The sequence below is a fragment of the Amblyraja radiata genome, chromosome 27 (genome assembly GCF_010909765.2).
Source record: "Amblyraja radiata isolate CabotCenter1 chromosome 27, sAmbRad1.1.pri, whole genome shotgun sequence".
NCBI classification, from domain to species: domain Eukaryota; kingdom Metazoa; phylum Chordata; class Chondrichthyes; order Rajiformes; family Rajidae; genus Amblyraja; species Amblyraja radiata.
The window spans coordinates 3,611,975-3,627,125 of NC_045982.1; the positions used below are offsets into that span (position 1 = coordinate 3,611,975).

Here is a 15,151-nt window from a genome sequence, read left to right on the forward strand (position 1 = left end):
TCATACAAAATGGGAAAGAGAATTTGTGTTGCGTACGTACATCCAGTGACAGTAAGGCACTTTGCCTGTCAGGTTTTTTGGAACAAGTCTCAATTGTGTTTGCTCTGAAAACGGATTGTTTTATGTTGGAAAGTAGAATGCGAAGGATGAGATACTTTGAATTGTTGTAATTAAAACTCTTGGAAAATGTATCCAGGTAGATGTTTTGGCATGTGCATTGTGGTCCGAAGGGTCTGTTCCTGGTGCTATTCTATGTTGAGCTGCTGTCGAATTGTTGTGAAAATGTTTTTTAAGAAATTTGCCCCATGTGAGTAGTTGAGAACATTTCCTTAAATGCACTGTTTATAAACAAATTGAGTTTATTGCGCATAATCCTGCCTGTGGATCAAAATTTAATGAAATGGGTCAAATAAGGTAAAAGGGCATCTTTTACAGAAGGGAAGCGTTGTGGTATTAACCATTGCCATTTAATGGTAAATGTCTTGGGGCTTCCTGTTTGATAAAGATCTCTGTTTAATTAAATGAACCCAGTGAATTATTTTTGATTGGAGAAATAATGTTAATTGTGAAGTCTATCTGAATATGAGGTTAAGAAACAAAGAGTGCCTGTGGTATCTGAGCACACCTATGCCAGGTATTTGACACGAGTCGCCACACCTATTGTTGATTTGAGTGTTTTGAGTATTTCATGATGGTGGGTGTGCAAAGATAATTTTAGAATTGCTTGAGTAATAATTTTGGAGAGTGCATTTGAGTGTATTGGGGAATGTATTGAGGCTTCAATAGATTAGTTTAAAACTGCCACGGTTTTTTTTTTTTAGACGAACATAAATGTTTTTGTTGGATGCCAATTTGACAGATAAAAGATTAGTATCCAATCGCAAGTAATTAGGAAAGCAGATTTTAGAAACAAGGAACTGCAGGTGCTGGAAAAATAGATTGTTGAGATTGGGACGGCTAGTTGGGACTTTACAGAGCTTTGGCAACATTTAACAAATGTAGTATATCCCTCAACATTGGACATGCTGATCTCTGTATGTGACAAGAGTTTAGTTTATTATTGCCACGTGTACCGAGGTTCAGTGCAAAGCTTTTTGTTGCGTGCTCTCCAGTCAGCAAAAAAAACAACATGATTACAATATATTAGTGTTAATAAACTTTTTTAATTTAAAAAAAAAACTATAATATTTGCAATGGCATTGAATCAGTAGAATTATAGCTACTCTTGGTAACAGTGAATGTTGAAGAAGAATGCATTAGATTGAGGTTTATCAGGTATGTTTTTGGATGATTATGTCCCTGTTGCTGGACTCCTTCCAGCTTTGCTACTGTTGGAGTTCCATGTAGAAAGCACCATGTTATTTAACACTTACTTCAGATCTATCTTTGGATTGTATTGACTTGACTGGATGTTTTTGGTTTATAGTTAGATTGTAACTTGAAAGTTGGGGTCAGACTATTTTAAACATCGTGTGGAGTTTCTTGTTACCAACCTATGCTAATGATCACTTCAATATGTTATTTGTGGTTCAGAAAAGTAGATTACATATTCCTGATAGCTTTTCAGCTTTGCCATGCTTGAATTGAAAAAAGGTTATTCCTATCTGAATTTCGGTACAAATCAGAAATTCTATTTGCTTGTGCTTTGTGCTAAATTAATCTAGCTTTGTACAGTCACACCTTCTTAAGAATATTGGAGGCATAGTTGCCATTGTAATATTATATTTGGCATCTACAATTGAGTTTCAAGATATTGGGTAAGTCTGCAGAGATGCAAATACAACTCGCTTTAGCCTCTAAAGCACGGAAATTAATTTATTTACTTTTGAATATCAAGTGTGAGAAGATCGCAGTGGAAATTAAAATAGAATGTTGAATGGAACGTTAACTAAAGATGGAATAAGGAAGCAGGGGAAGAGTGCTTAATGTTGTGATATAGGGCAAAGCTGAAGTTGATTCAATTTAAGAACAAATGTGAATTTAATTTGCTAAAACTATTTTTAGAATAAACAAAATGCTACTTGTCCTGAAGTTTGGAGCCTGCATTTTCTCTACTGTGTCTTCAAAGTAGCTTTAGGAGAGCTTTTAATATTGATTCTCCCTAAGAATTTTTACGTTAGTCTTCTGTGTTTCATCATGATTTAATGTAAAACTAAAATACTGCTTTGTAAATATCCGAAAGGTGACTGAGCTGAGTTCAACAAACTCCCACTTAGTTAAGCACTTAGTGCAAGATATTTTTGTAAAATACATTGACATTTGTTCCGTTTCTGGAATAATTTCTGCTTAGTTGGTTTGAATACACACAATATTGAAGGACAAGTACTTTTTGTTGTTTTTCCGCAAAAGCAAACTACTAAAGTTGGTATTTTTGTCTACAGCATTGTTTTTTTTATAAATTTTCCACTCAAATTTGTGGTGAATGTGATGTAATATGCTTTGGCACAGCCATAATCTCTGGATTTGAATAAAAAGAACAATACTATTACACATCTATTTGGAGAATAATTCTCCTGCTTGCTGCCATGCAGTACAGAATGAGTTCACTGATGGTGTCATCAATTCACTTCATTGTTATGTGACCTGAACCCAGTGACATCACAGATGTTTTGCACAGTAATTCATGCATACAAAATTCCTGTGAATTGAAGATTGAAGATAACTACTTCCAAACTAATTTGTTGCCAGTATACATTTACAGTTATCAAATGACAAAGCAGCAAGCAAAAAATGTCAGAATACTTAAGTTATCAATCGAATTAATAGGTGGAAAAGTAATTATTAAATGCGTCTTACTGAATTTGTTTAACAATTTTGTAGAATTATTGATCAATTAATTCATATCCAGTTTTCATTGACCATTCTTCAATACCCTAGTAAATATTTTGGCTTTTATGTTGACATTTATTACTGAGCATTAAACATTTGAACGTATTAAGTGCTTCCAAAATTATTTCTGACAGGACTGTTTACTAGATAGTAAATAAAGTGCAAGTTTGTCTGAGAGTCAGAAAGTCGCATGAAAGCAGGTCCTTCAACCCACTAGTCCTTCAATCCACTGTGACCATTAATAAGTCGTTTACAACTATGAATCCCAATTTTATAATTATCTCCATATTCTTAAGTCCCCCAAATTCTATCACTTGCCTCTACATACACCAGAGACCCTAGCGGCCAATTAACCTTTAACCTGTCTTTGGTATGTTGGAGGAAACTGGAGTGTCTGTTCAGTTATTTAGTTACATGGATAATGGAAGACAGTTTGCTTTCTAATATTCTTTGCAATGATTCCAGTTGAACAATGGTATTTCAGGAATCATTTATCTTTGATAGCTAGCTGGCTCGTTAAAAGTTAACTTAAGGGTGGAACGGTGGAGCAGCGGTAGAGTTGCTGCCTTGCAGCGCCAGAGACCCGGGTTTGATCCTGACTATGGGTGGTGTCTGAAGGGAATTTGTACGTTCTGCCCGTGACCAAATGGGGTTTTTGTGGGTGCTCCGGTTTCCTCCCACGCTTCAAAGATGTACAGGTTTGTAGGTTAATTGCCTTCGGTAAAGATTGTAAATTGTCCCTAATATGTAGGATAGTGCTAGTGTACAGGATGATCACTGATTGGCATGGACTATGGGCTGAAGGGCCTGTTTGGAGCTGTATCTCTATAAACTAAACTAAACAAAACAACTTTCATGATTTTGGTAAGGATATGAGTAAGGTTGCCATTTTTTGTTTAAACTGCTGGTGGTTATGGTGTTGCAGCCTGGTGACATTCGCAAAGCAATTGAACAAAATATAGATAGGAAAGTTGTGAATGGCACACATGGAGGTTGGAAAGGGACATGGGTTGACTGGCTGAATATGGGGAATGTGAAATTGGTGGTTGGGGGAAATAAACAAAGCTTGTAAATGATGAGAGATTGCCGAGCTCTGAAATTCAGAAGGATCTGAGTGTCATGTGGTGCATGATTCTCAAACGGTTAGTTTGCAGGCACAACAAGTAATTGAGAAATTTAACAATTGGCAAGGGCAGGAGGACTTATTTGGGAAAAGGATGCCTATGTATTGGGAACATTTTAGGGCAGCATGGTGGCGCAGCAGATACTCTGGTTCGATCCTGACTACAGGTGCTGTCTGTATGGAGTTTTGTCGGGCAGCTTCTTCCTACATTCCAAAGACATACCATTGGATTCTGTAAAAATTGGAAATTGTTCATAGTGTGTAGGACAGTGCTGGTGTATGGGGATCGCTGGTTGGTGTCGACTCGGTCTGAAGGGCCTGTATCCACACTGTATCTCTAAACAAACTAATTCAGAGAAGATTTACTAAGTAATACCTAGGAAGAATAGGCTATCTTGTGAGAGAAGATTGGTCAAACTGGGCTTGTGTGTATGAATTGAATTGAATAAATTTTATTAGCCAAGTATGTATACATATCAGGAATTTGCCTTGGTGCTTTGCTCGCAAGTAACAATACGATGTACAGTGAACAATTAAGAATAAAACATAATTTAAACATGTGAAAAATTAAATAAAATACCAGAGCAAAAGGAGGCTACAGACTTTTGGTTGTTGAGTAGAGCTACTGCTCTTGAAAAAATGCTGTTTTTATGTCTGACTGTGGTGGCTTTGACAGTCCTTGCAGAGGGAAGTGCTTCAAAGAGTTTGTGGCCAGGTGAGAGGGGTCAGAGATGGTCTTACCCGCTCGCTTCCTGGCTCTTGCAGTGTAGAGTTTATAGATGGGGAGGGGGTTGCAGCCAACAACCTTTTCGGCTGATCGAAAGGTGCGCAGCAGCCTTCGGATATCATGCTTGGTGGCTGAGCCAAACCAGACCATGATGGAGAAGGTGAGGCCAGATTCTCTGATGGCAGTATATAACTGGACCATCATTGCCTGTGGCAGATTGTGTTTTCTCAGCTGCCGCAGGATGTAGATCCAGGCCTTTTTGAGTATGGAGTCGATGGTGGCCTTCCATTTAAGGTCCCTGGAGATGATGGTTCCAAGGAACTTAAATTACTCCACAGATGTGACTGGTGTTGTTAATGGTGAGTTGGGAGAGGAGAGGGGGAGCTCTTTTAATGGCTACAATGAATTCCACTGTCTTAAGAGCATTGAGCTCCAGGTTGTTGCAATGGCACCAGGATGCCAGCTGCGTCATTTCCTGTCTGGAAGCAGATTCCTCTGATTGTACAAATTGTACAAACTGATGCCCTGCGATTAATAAGAAAGGTTTCTGAACTAATGAAACCTTGCCTGAAAGTTTACTGCTACATTCTTTTTAATTAAAAGGGAAACGTTTTTCCAAAAACTAAAGAAATAAACAAAGTACAAAAGAAATTGGACGAGATGGAACAGAAATTATGCAAAACCACAGAATGAGCAAGAGTGGCTCTTAAACATTTTAAACATTTATTGTAAATTATTTTGGCATCAGAAGTAAGAGTGCAATAAATGCCCATTTATGTGGACACTGATATTAAGTAGTGTAAAAAATTCAAAATAATTCAATTATTTTTCCAATTTGGAAATTCGGACATTTGAAGATATAAATGATGCAGTAAACTTTTTGGAAATAACTTTGGAAATGTATTTGGATAGCAACGCTTCATACTCCAGTGGTCTGAAATTGCACAAATGAGCATTCTCCTGAGATTTTCTCTGTATTAGTCTCTGGTAGACTTGACATTGCATTAGTGTTGTGTAGATCCAGCATTGCTAGATATTCTGTTCAATTTATTGCTCTGACTTTTATAGTGTCTTGGATGTTAATGACTGCTCTGGATGACGTTGTTTGAATGCTGTGGCAAGTTTTCTATTCCATTATTGGTTGTATTTGGCCTTTTGAAGCCAAGATTGGAAGATGTATCAAGAAGCCAGTGTCATTGTTGTTTTACACCAGTTGGAAAAACAGTAACAATTGCAAGTTAAAACAGGGAGTTTTTGTAAAATGTTTTCTCATGTAACGAATGTAAAGTGAATGTTTTTTACAAATGGCTGAAATATATTCAATAGTGAACCGGGTTTGAGGTGTGATGGCCTATTCCTTTTCCTGTCTATTTGTTGAAGTGTGTGTATCCTTCCACAGATGTCTCTTAGTGATTGAAGAAAGCTACTTAAATATTGGGTTGCGCTCCACGTGTAACTACCAACCTTCATTGGTTCAGCTGCTTTGAAAATTGGTGTGGACCTCTATGTCCTCCATTGGTGGAATAACATTTGATCTATCAGGGTGAAGAATTAGTTGACTTCCAATAAAACTGAATAACATTCATTGCGCAGTGGACTTACCTTTTAGTACAGAGTGAAAACTAATTATTCAAAAATGTTTGTGCATAAGGAAGAATGGGTAAAAAACATTGAACTCAAATGGTATTTAAACTATTGCTGCGTTATATCTACAGCAGCAGATTTAGAACACTTAGTTATCTTTTTTGATCACTCACTTTCAGCAGTTTTGCATATTTATTTAGCTTGTTGGTAATAGGGATGAAGGCTATCCTTGAATTAATTTTTAAGAATATATGCAATTGGAAGAAACCTCCCATCGGTTTCATTAGGCGTGCTAATGTTTGGTACAAAAACAATATTGTTTAAATTAAACATGTCAAGGCTTCTAAAATTCGATACCTTCAATCCTCTTTGTTTTCAGATCTGAAACATCATGAGCTAAGTTTATCAAATGCTACTTGATTTTGATCAACTGAAGTATGTACTTTTGAGAATAACAGCATGCAAAGAGAATTTAAATCTTAACTGCAAAAGCTTGGTGATTTTTTTTATCTCTAGTTAGTGCCATTTCTGAATCTGTCAGTCTCAAACACTGTATTACTGAAAATATACTGGCAATATTAAAATGGCCAAATAGGGATGGCATACCTTTTGTAAACTGGCTAATTCAAATAAAAAATCTCTTGCCAAGCGCATGATGTTATAATGGTCCAGGTCGCATTCACAAGCAGATATGGTAGAACAAACAAAAGTCGTTTGTGATGGTAACAGTAGATTGATATTTTACTGTCATTCGCTTAAAATTTACTTATCTGGGGTAAGCGTTGAATGCTGATTTACTGAAAACAATTCCTCATTGTATAACCTGGTGTGCAGAATTAATTCCATTCATTTTATGTTAAATTGTGCTCGAAAACAAAGAAACTATGAGAGTCATGTTTGTGACATCCCTATTTCCAGGTTGGCTACTACAGTATAATTTCTGTACAACATTCATCGATTGGAACAAAATGGCATGACTGGCAGTTTTCTTCTTGATTTTTAAAAAAATACTTGAAAATTATCCAAAAAAAAATTTCTAGTGCCAATCTACTTCGGCTAATTTAGATGAAGGCAATATTCATACTGTGATCTGCCCAGTGTGACGCTAGCACTTTGTCATTGGCTACGGATCAGCTCTAACCATTTATTTTTCCTTTTAGCTTTAAAAAAAAAAAAACCTTGAAAAATATTTTAAGTTGGAGCGTTGTGGTTGCAAGGTAAACAAATGGGTGTAGGCAATAAGAAATTTCTTTGTATTGCTGTTACTAAATACTCTGGTAAATAGCCACAAATTGTATTTCCATTCTAGTCTCTTAAGTGTTAACAAATATCCTTTTGTCACCTGACTATCAGGGAAGCGTGGTTGAGACTGGCCCTGACCTGTTGTCATGACACCAACATCCTAGGTGGGGGCTGTACAGGAAGCTGCTCTTGGAGTTACGTGGTAAGACAATTTCTGTGCCAAGTTTTTCACAATCTACATAGTATATTTCGACAAAAAAAAGGTGCACCAAATGCTGGAGTAACTCAGCGGATCAGGTAGCTTCTTTGGGGAACATGGGTAAGTGACATTTCGGGTCAGAATCCTCCTTCAGTCCTGACCCGAAACATGATGTGCAGAGATGCTGTCTGACCCACTGAGTTACTCCAGCACTTTGTGTTTTTCTTTTTTGTTATCCCGCATCTGCAGTTCCTTGTGTCTAATATATTTTGGCATTTCATCTAAAAAGTAAACAGTTGTCAAAACTAAAGCATTATAACTGTAAAAACTTTGTTTTCTTTTTAGCACAGCACAAAGTTGACTTCATCAAATAACACAAAGTAAACCAAATAATTGAAATTGGATTTGAATGTTTTTTAAAATGGAATTTCCAAAAAAAAGTTTGGAATTCTTCATTTAATCTCTATTTTTGTATATGACGGAGTCGTGTATTTGCTCTCCGAATCTCCGTGGTACTGGATCAGGAATGACTAAATATAGGTCCTTCGTTCAAAAGACATAACATTCACAAAGAATTCACGATCATCAGAATGATTTAAAATACTGAAATAAAATTCAGTGGTTATGGCTATCATTCTGTCTAAGTAACAATAACATTTGAAGAAACTATCTGGAGCTCTAACATTAGGTTTGTACCTTGAAATTCTCGGCCTTTTCTTAAATCGTAAAGTGACAGATACTGTGGGGATGGATGCAGTATGATGTTTTAAGTAGAAACCAGCTGTAGACAATTTCTTTTATTCTGTCAAATTATTCAACTATTTTACTTTATTTCTTTAAATTTATAGATCATAATAGTATGAGACTTAAATGCCATGATTTGAATATTTTGATCAAAGGCCCTCGAGTTCAGCTTTTAACTGGTCTTTGCAGATTGCCTCTATTTTAAAATACTTCTAGTAACTTTTTTCTTTGCTTATCTTGCCCAAAATATATAGATATCATTTAATAATTAAATTTTGATTTTAATGGCTTTGATTAGTTAATGTGATCTAAATAAAGTAAAACAAACATATTATAAGCCTTGTTGCAGTTGGGGTTTAAACAGTGATCCGTCAGTGTCAGTGATCACCCTCTGAACACTGGATAACATTACCAGACACTTAGGAATATTTCATAATCTTTACGTATAACAACTAAATTCTTTATTTATTTATTTTTTTATAAAAAGACATGAATTAATGAGTATGTGCTGCTCATTTTGTACACTGTGATTTTGAAATGTTGATGTTCTATATAAAATAAGAATTGTTGATTGTGTTGAGCTTAATCAAAAATCTTGCACATTTGTGATTGTTTAATACAAGATGCCAAACTATAATTTACAGTAATCATTTGATGAAATTATTTTGAGTTGGACAGTATCTGTTCCTGAAATGAGAGATAAACTAGCCCAAATATATCCTTCGCTATGCAAGTGATCATGAGAGTGAAATTTCTAACTTTCACGTTTTACAATTTCATTTTGTCCACACTGAAAATGGGTGTAGGAATTGCAAACCATGCATTAAACTGCCAAATATACAGTGAACTTCCTACATTTGACTTTTATTTTGAAAGTTTGTAATAGCATGACACATCAGCTAAATCTATTTTACTGTCATTTGCGTAAAATTTACGTATCTGTCAGAGCAGCAAAGTGGAGAACGTGAATGTTTTTCTGAACTTCTGACTTGCCAAAAACTAAGCTGAACAAATTATTTGTGTATGAATAGTGGGTTCTGTGATTTACAGTGGTACGCGTTGGCTGTAGTGTCTAATTGTAAGTTTAACTGGTATTTTGATAAGTGCAAATGCGGAAGCTAGAGGCCCACTCAGGTGAGGCTCATTCATGTAATGTTTACTTACTGCATGTGGAAGTTATATTCAAGCTGCAATGGCAATAGTATTTTACAAACAGACCAAGCACATGCAGCAGACCATGCATATCACCTGCAGCTGAGGTAGACACAAAATGCTGGAGTACGTCAGTGGGTCAGGCATCTCTGGAGTGAAGGAATAGGTGACGTGTCAGGTTGAGATCCTTCTTCAGACTGGATTCCTTTTCTCCGGAGATGCTGCCTGACCTGCTGAGTTACTCCAGCATTTTGTGTCTACCTTCATTGTAAACCAGTTCCTTCCTACACATCACACACAGCTTTGGTCTCTGATTTCTGAAATTCATTTCGCCAAGATGTGGAATAAGGAAATTCTACTTTAACTTAGCCATAAAACTGCTTTCAAATTCTATAACCTCATTAGTTATATCAGCAAATGGTCGCATTGCCATTAAACAAAACATTTAATGCTTAGAGGATTTTCTAACGGCCAAAAACCAGTGAGAATTAACCGCATGCTGAAATTGCTTTTGTTTGCTTTATCGTGCTACCATCAAGGTCAGGCTGCTCTTTGGACACTCACTGTTTTGGTATCATTGTGCTTGGCAGCATGGCCAAGATTTAACAAACAATTTAGCTCTCTCCAATGCAGAATCATGTCCTAAAGTGAAGAAGAGAAAGTTTGATCGCTGAGATATTTTGACGTGAAATAAAGAAGCATTAACGCAAATTGTTTTGAATTGTCAATATATATTTTGTGCTGTTTTGTAGCTTTTAGTGAGAGGACATGCAACAAACAAAATATGCCAAATGTCGAAGGAAATGGATTAACGGTCATTTGCCAGGTACACTTTGAGCTTGACTTTACCCATGCAGGTTTTTGTTTAGATTGTAACAAATTAGGCATTCAGGAAATGTTGATAATCAGCTTCAGTTTATTGAATATCCCTTTGAATGCATTTGAGGTGTAACAATTTGGTACAGAACCACATGAAGAATTACTTGTTTCAAAGCCAATTCAAAATAAAATCTTTTTGATTATAAATTAGCTTTTCCACTGGTGAATGTGCATTAACGTTTACAACACTGTCTGAAGATCTTGGGAGGGATCGTGGTGTTTATTGTGTGGTAGTAAAAAAGAGACCAAAATATTGGAAAAACTCCATAGAAGTAACTAAATGCAATTAACAGCAAAACATCTTGGCCAATATTGCAACCAAATTCATAAGATAATACTATCACTGTTCAACCTGGAGTAAGTGATCTTTTCTAGTTCTGTATTTGTGGCATATTTAAGCAGATTTTGTGTTTCCTGCGGTACCCATACTGCATACTAAGTTATTTGAAGCTTAATAAGTAAGTTGCTGTTTACCAGTTGAATATGTCACTTGCCAAACGTTGAATAAATTCGGAACATTTCGAGCACATTTGCATTTGAGCTCTAAAAGCAAAGTTTCATGTTCCTTAACCATCAAGTTTCTCTTTGAAGCTGGTGATTTCTTCTGGGGCAAGTTGGTCAATGTAGGACAGAAATGTCCATTTACTCAATTCTTCCAACGAGCACCTGGATCCATTTAATCTCATTATTTTCTTCTTTCCACATTGCCTCAATTTCCCCAGGATTCTACCTCTCACCTACACACTGGGGATAATTTACATAGCCAATTAACCAGCCAACCCACACTTTCTTTGAGATCATGAAAGGAAACTTGCGAAGTGACAGGAATAATGTGCAAACTCCATGCACACACCACGAGAGGGCCGGATTTAATCCAGGATTTTACGACGATGAGGCTGTAACTCTAAAAATGTGCAGCAGTACACCATTGTGCTGACCCATATACAGTTAATGGACAATTATTGTTTGTTTTTTATGTGTACATATGCGCGTAACGTTTTTTCTCATTTATTATATTCAAATTCACATTCACATTTATTGTCGTGCACCAATTAAAATACAATGGTACCATGCAGCCATACAATTAAAACAATACAATTCAAAGAACGATAAAACTTAACATAAACATCCACCACAGTGATCGCTGTGATGGAAGGCAATAAAGGTCAGTCGGTCTTCCTCTTATATTGTTTACAGTGTACTATGTTTACATATTCTGTTGTGCTGCCGCAAGTAAGAATCTCATTGTTCTAACTGGGACACATGACATTAAAACACTCTTGGTTCCTGAATCAATGACATTCATCAGAACGTCGATTGTATTTCTCTCCACAGATGCTGCCTGAAGTGCGGTGTAATCCCAGCATTTACAGCATTACAGATTGTTGTTACCTTTTTAAATGTTAAAGCATGTGATGGCATCCCACAGTTAATCTGGCATCAGCAAACCCGTCACAGATTAGGAATTATTTTTCTGCTTTTCTCTTGCATACCATGTGTTGGCATCTATATATTTTGTCTGTCAGAGATCTTGCAGCTACTGTAGATGCAACATACTGTGGATAGACTATTGAAATTAACTTTGCAGTTTAAAAAAAATTGTACAAAGACAGAATCTTCCATCTTTTATAACAAAAATGTACCATTTCTCTTTCACAGCGCCACTCTCTTTGAATTTGAAAGTGACTAGATACATAAATGAGGATTGTTTGCCACTGCAGTAGATATGTGTAAGTACATTGTACTTGTTGCTGGCTTCAAATTCTCAGTCACCTTTGATCTGTAGGGTTTTAAATTATTTTCTTCTAGGCCCTCTTACCCAGTTTGGAATTGGCATTTAAAGTTTGGATTGCACTCTAGGTCTCAAAAACAAGATGTTAACATATAGCACTGAGGAAGATGATTCCAACTTTCCTCTCCATGGATTCCGAGCATTATGGATTGATCTATTCCCTGGCTCTTCCTCATATTTCTATAATTGGTCTCTCCTTTAAGAATGTGTTCAATTCCTTAAAGCTACAATTAACTCTATATCTACCACTCCTGACCATTATGTAAAATCTATCGAAGATGAGACACAAAAAGCTGGAGTAACTCAGCGGGTCAGACAGCATCTCTGGAGAAAAGGAATAGGTGACGTTTCGCGTTGAGATCCTTCAGACCCGGAAGTCGCCTATTCCTTTTCTCCAGAGATGCTGTCTGACCCAATGAGGTACTCCAGCTTTTTGTCTATCTTCAGTTTAAACCAGTATCTGCAGTTCCTTCCTACGCATGTAAAATCTCTCTACTTGTTGCATCACCAATAAAAACATAGTTGCTTTTGCCAAATGTATTGTTCTTTTAAGCATTTGAAATTATAATCTGTGCAAAGTATTCATTATTTTAAACATCTCTGAGATTTCTCCTTTGCTTTCTTTCCTAAAGAAAACAACTTGCTGCATTGCCATCATCGCATGCAAAGATGGCAGCTTCCTGTTCTCACACATTATTTGAATAACCAATCTGACTTGGCCACCATCAATCATGGCCACTATAAATGATTAGGATCTTTTAGCGTTTATTACTGTCAACAATTTAGTTGCATTTAAAAAATCGATTTGCATTATCCAATTTGTCCTGGTGATGTATTCAAGTCTTTAATTCAATTACCATTGCATTAGCCATTGCTCTACTGTATTTCTAGAGAAGGTAGGTATGTAGGCAACATAGATAGTCTTAGTCCATCAATGACCTCACAGAGAGGTACAGCCAACCCCAAGGATGGCAAGATAAATTCTCTTCCCGATCATTTCGTCTGAATTCTACAGTCTAGGTAAAATTTGGGAATTGAACCCAAGACCATTCTGGGCTTTACTGTTGCACCATCTGGACATGTCGATCTTCTAGACTAATCACATCACCTTGTGTCAAGTTTTATATGGAGCCTTCAATTAATCCCAAAGCCACGCATTTCCCCATTGCTTTGAAAATCAGCCTCTTCAACATTTTCATTCGGTAAAAACGTTTATCCTTGTTCCCCCTTGTATTTTTTGCTCTTAGGCTTGCAGTGAATTGAAAATAAATTGATGGGTTATAGTTTCACTTGGCATCCTTGTTTTGATAATCTATTCCTCATCTTTTAATTATCAAGCTGCATATTATAATAAAATGCAGATGGTTTGATGCAAGACAAAATAACAATCAAAATGCTTATTGAAGTGTCACGTGTGTGGTTTGAGTGGCTTACGTATCGACTTAACTGGACTTCTAATGTTTATGAAGGAACTGAAGATGCTGGTTTAATAAAAGATAGACACAAAATGCTGGAGTAACTCAGTAGGACAGGCAGCATCTGTGGAGAGAAGGAATGGGTAAGGTTTCGGATCAGACGTCTAATGTCCTTGCAACTCGGTGTTCAAGACAATTATTTCTAATCGCTCAGCACGTTTTCTAGTTGGAATCCGAAACCTAGAATTACTTATTTGAAGGTCTAGGGCTTGCTGCTGCCACAGGGCTATATGTGCAGGAGCCTTTTATATTTATTGGGAGGGGGGGGGGGGGAGGTGGGGGGGAAATAGAGATCTATCCAAAGAAGAGTTCCATAGCGTTCAGCAAGGATGAAGATTGTGAGGATGAGATTGTCTTTAATTACTAAAAAGAATGGTGTTTCTACTTCATTAAACCTTTGGGAAAACATGACATTATGACATTTCTCATGTTTGATCTGTTGCATCTAAACTAGGCTCTGCTGTACTGCTCCCAGCTTACTGAATGGATTCATGAGCCAAGAAATAAATAATTTGCACCACAGGATGGCAGTCTGCGTTCTCCAGTTCTGTCATCTTAGAAGGAACGGACTATTATAAATGTGTATATAGGGCCGTACGCAAGTGCATCTCAAACTTCAAGAACTTGGTGGGTAACTCTGCAAAAGCAATCTACCAACAAAATATCAGTTTTTACTTTGTTTTTTGAGTTGTTTACACTGTTTTCCATTTAAGTTGACAATCTCATGATGTGGGCAAAGGAATAGCATCACGTTCAAGCTGAAAAGATCTGCTGTACATGATGCAGAAAATTGATTGGAAAATTTGCGGCATGAGATAAAGAATATGTTCCAGTACGTCTTTGCCCAGAGTTGCTCAGTGCCAGTATGTTTTGAGTACTTGTTATCCTTTGTATGCTTTTAATAAAATGTTAATATGTTGCCACAATGCTGTCATGTCTTTCATTTTATACATTGTGATCGGTAACATTTTCAATAATGATAAGGGATTAGTTTTTGTGATTGCATTTGTCTTTGAGTTTTGAGGGTGCCTGTTGACACAGTGGGACGACAGATGGCACAATGGGCTAAGTGTTCGGCTGGCAACCGGAAGGTAGCTGGTTCGAATCCCGCTTGGAGTGCATACTGTCGTTGTGTCCTTGGGCAAGACACTTCACCCACCTTTGCCTGTGTGTGTCCTTGGGCAAGACACTTCACCCACCTTTGCCTGTGTGTGTGTGGATGTAATTATGTGAAGCACTTTGGGGTCAATGAAAGTTGACTAAAAATGTGCTATATAAATAAAGACATTTAATTTAATTTAATAACATGAGCACAAGGACATTACAATTGGGAAGTAAGCATTCTTAATGGATAACGAAAAGAATAATTTGTATACACAGAGCTTCTTTCATGTTTTCTTGATAT

The 15,151-nt window shown here is 36.7% G+C and overlaps 1 long non-coding RNA gene across 4 annotated transcripts; it reads left to right on the top strand.

Moving 5' to 3' along the window:
- Positions 1-5,061: 5,061 nt before the first annotated feature.
- LOC116988311 lies at positions 5,062-14,672 on the top strand. 4 transcript variants are annotated; one of them, XR_004415911.1, is made up of 3 exons: positions 5,062-10,426; positions 11,202-12,209; positions 14,201-14,672. It is a non-coding gene; the product is annotated as an uncharacterized LOC116988311 (long non-coding RNA). The 4 variants fall into 4 exon arrangements; XR_004415910.1 differs by having other exon boundaries at positions 5,066-7,707; positions 10,353-12,209; XR_004415912.1 differs by having other exon boundaries at positions 5,082-10,426; positions 12,139-12,209.
- Positions 14,673-15,151: the final 479 nt, after the last annotated feature.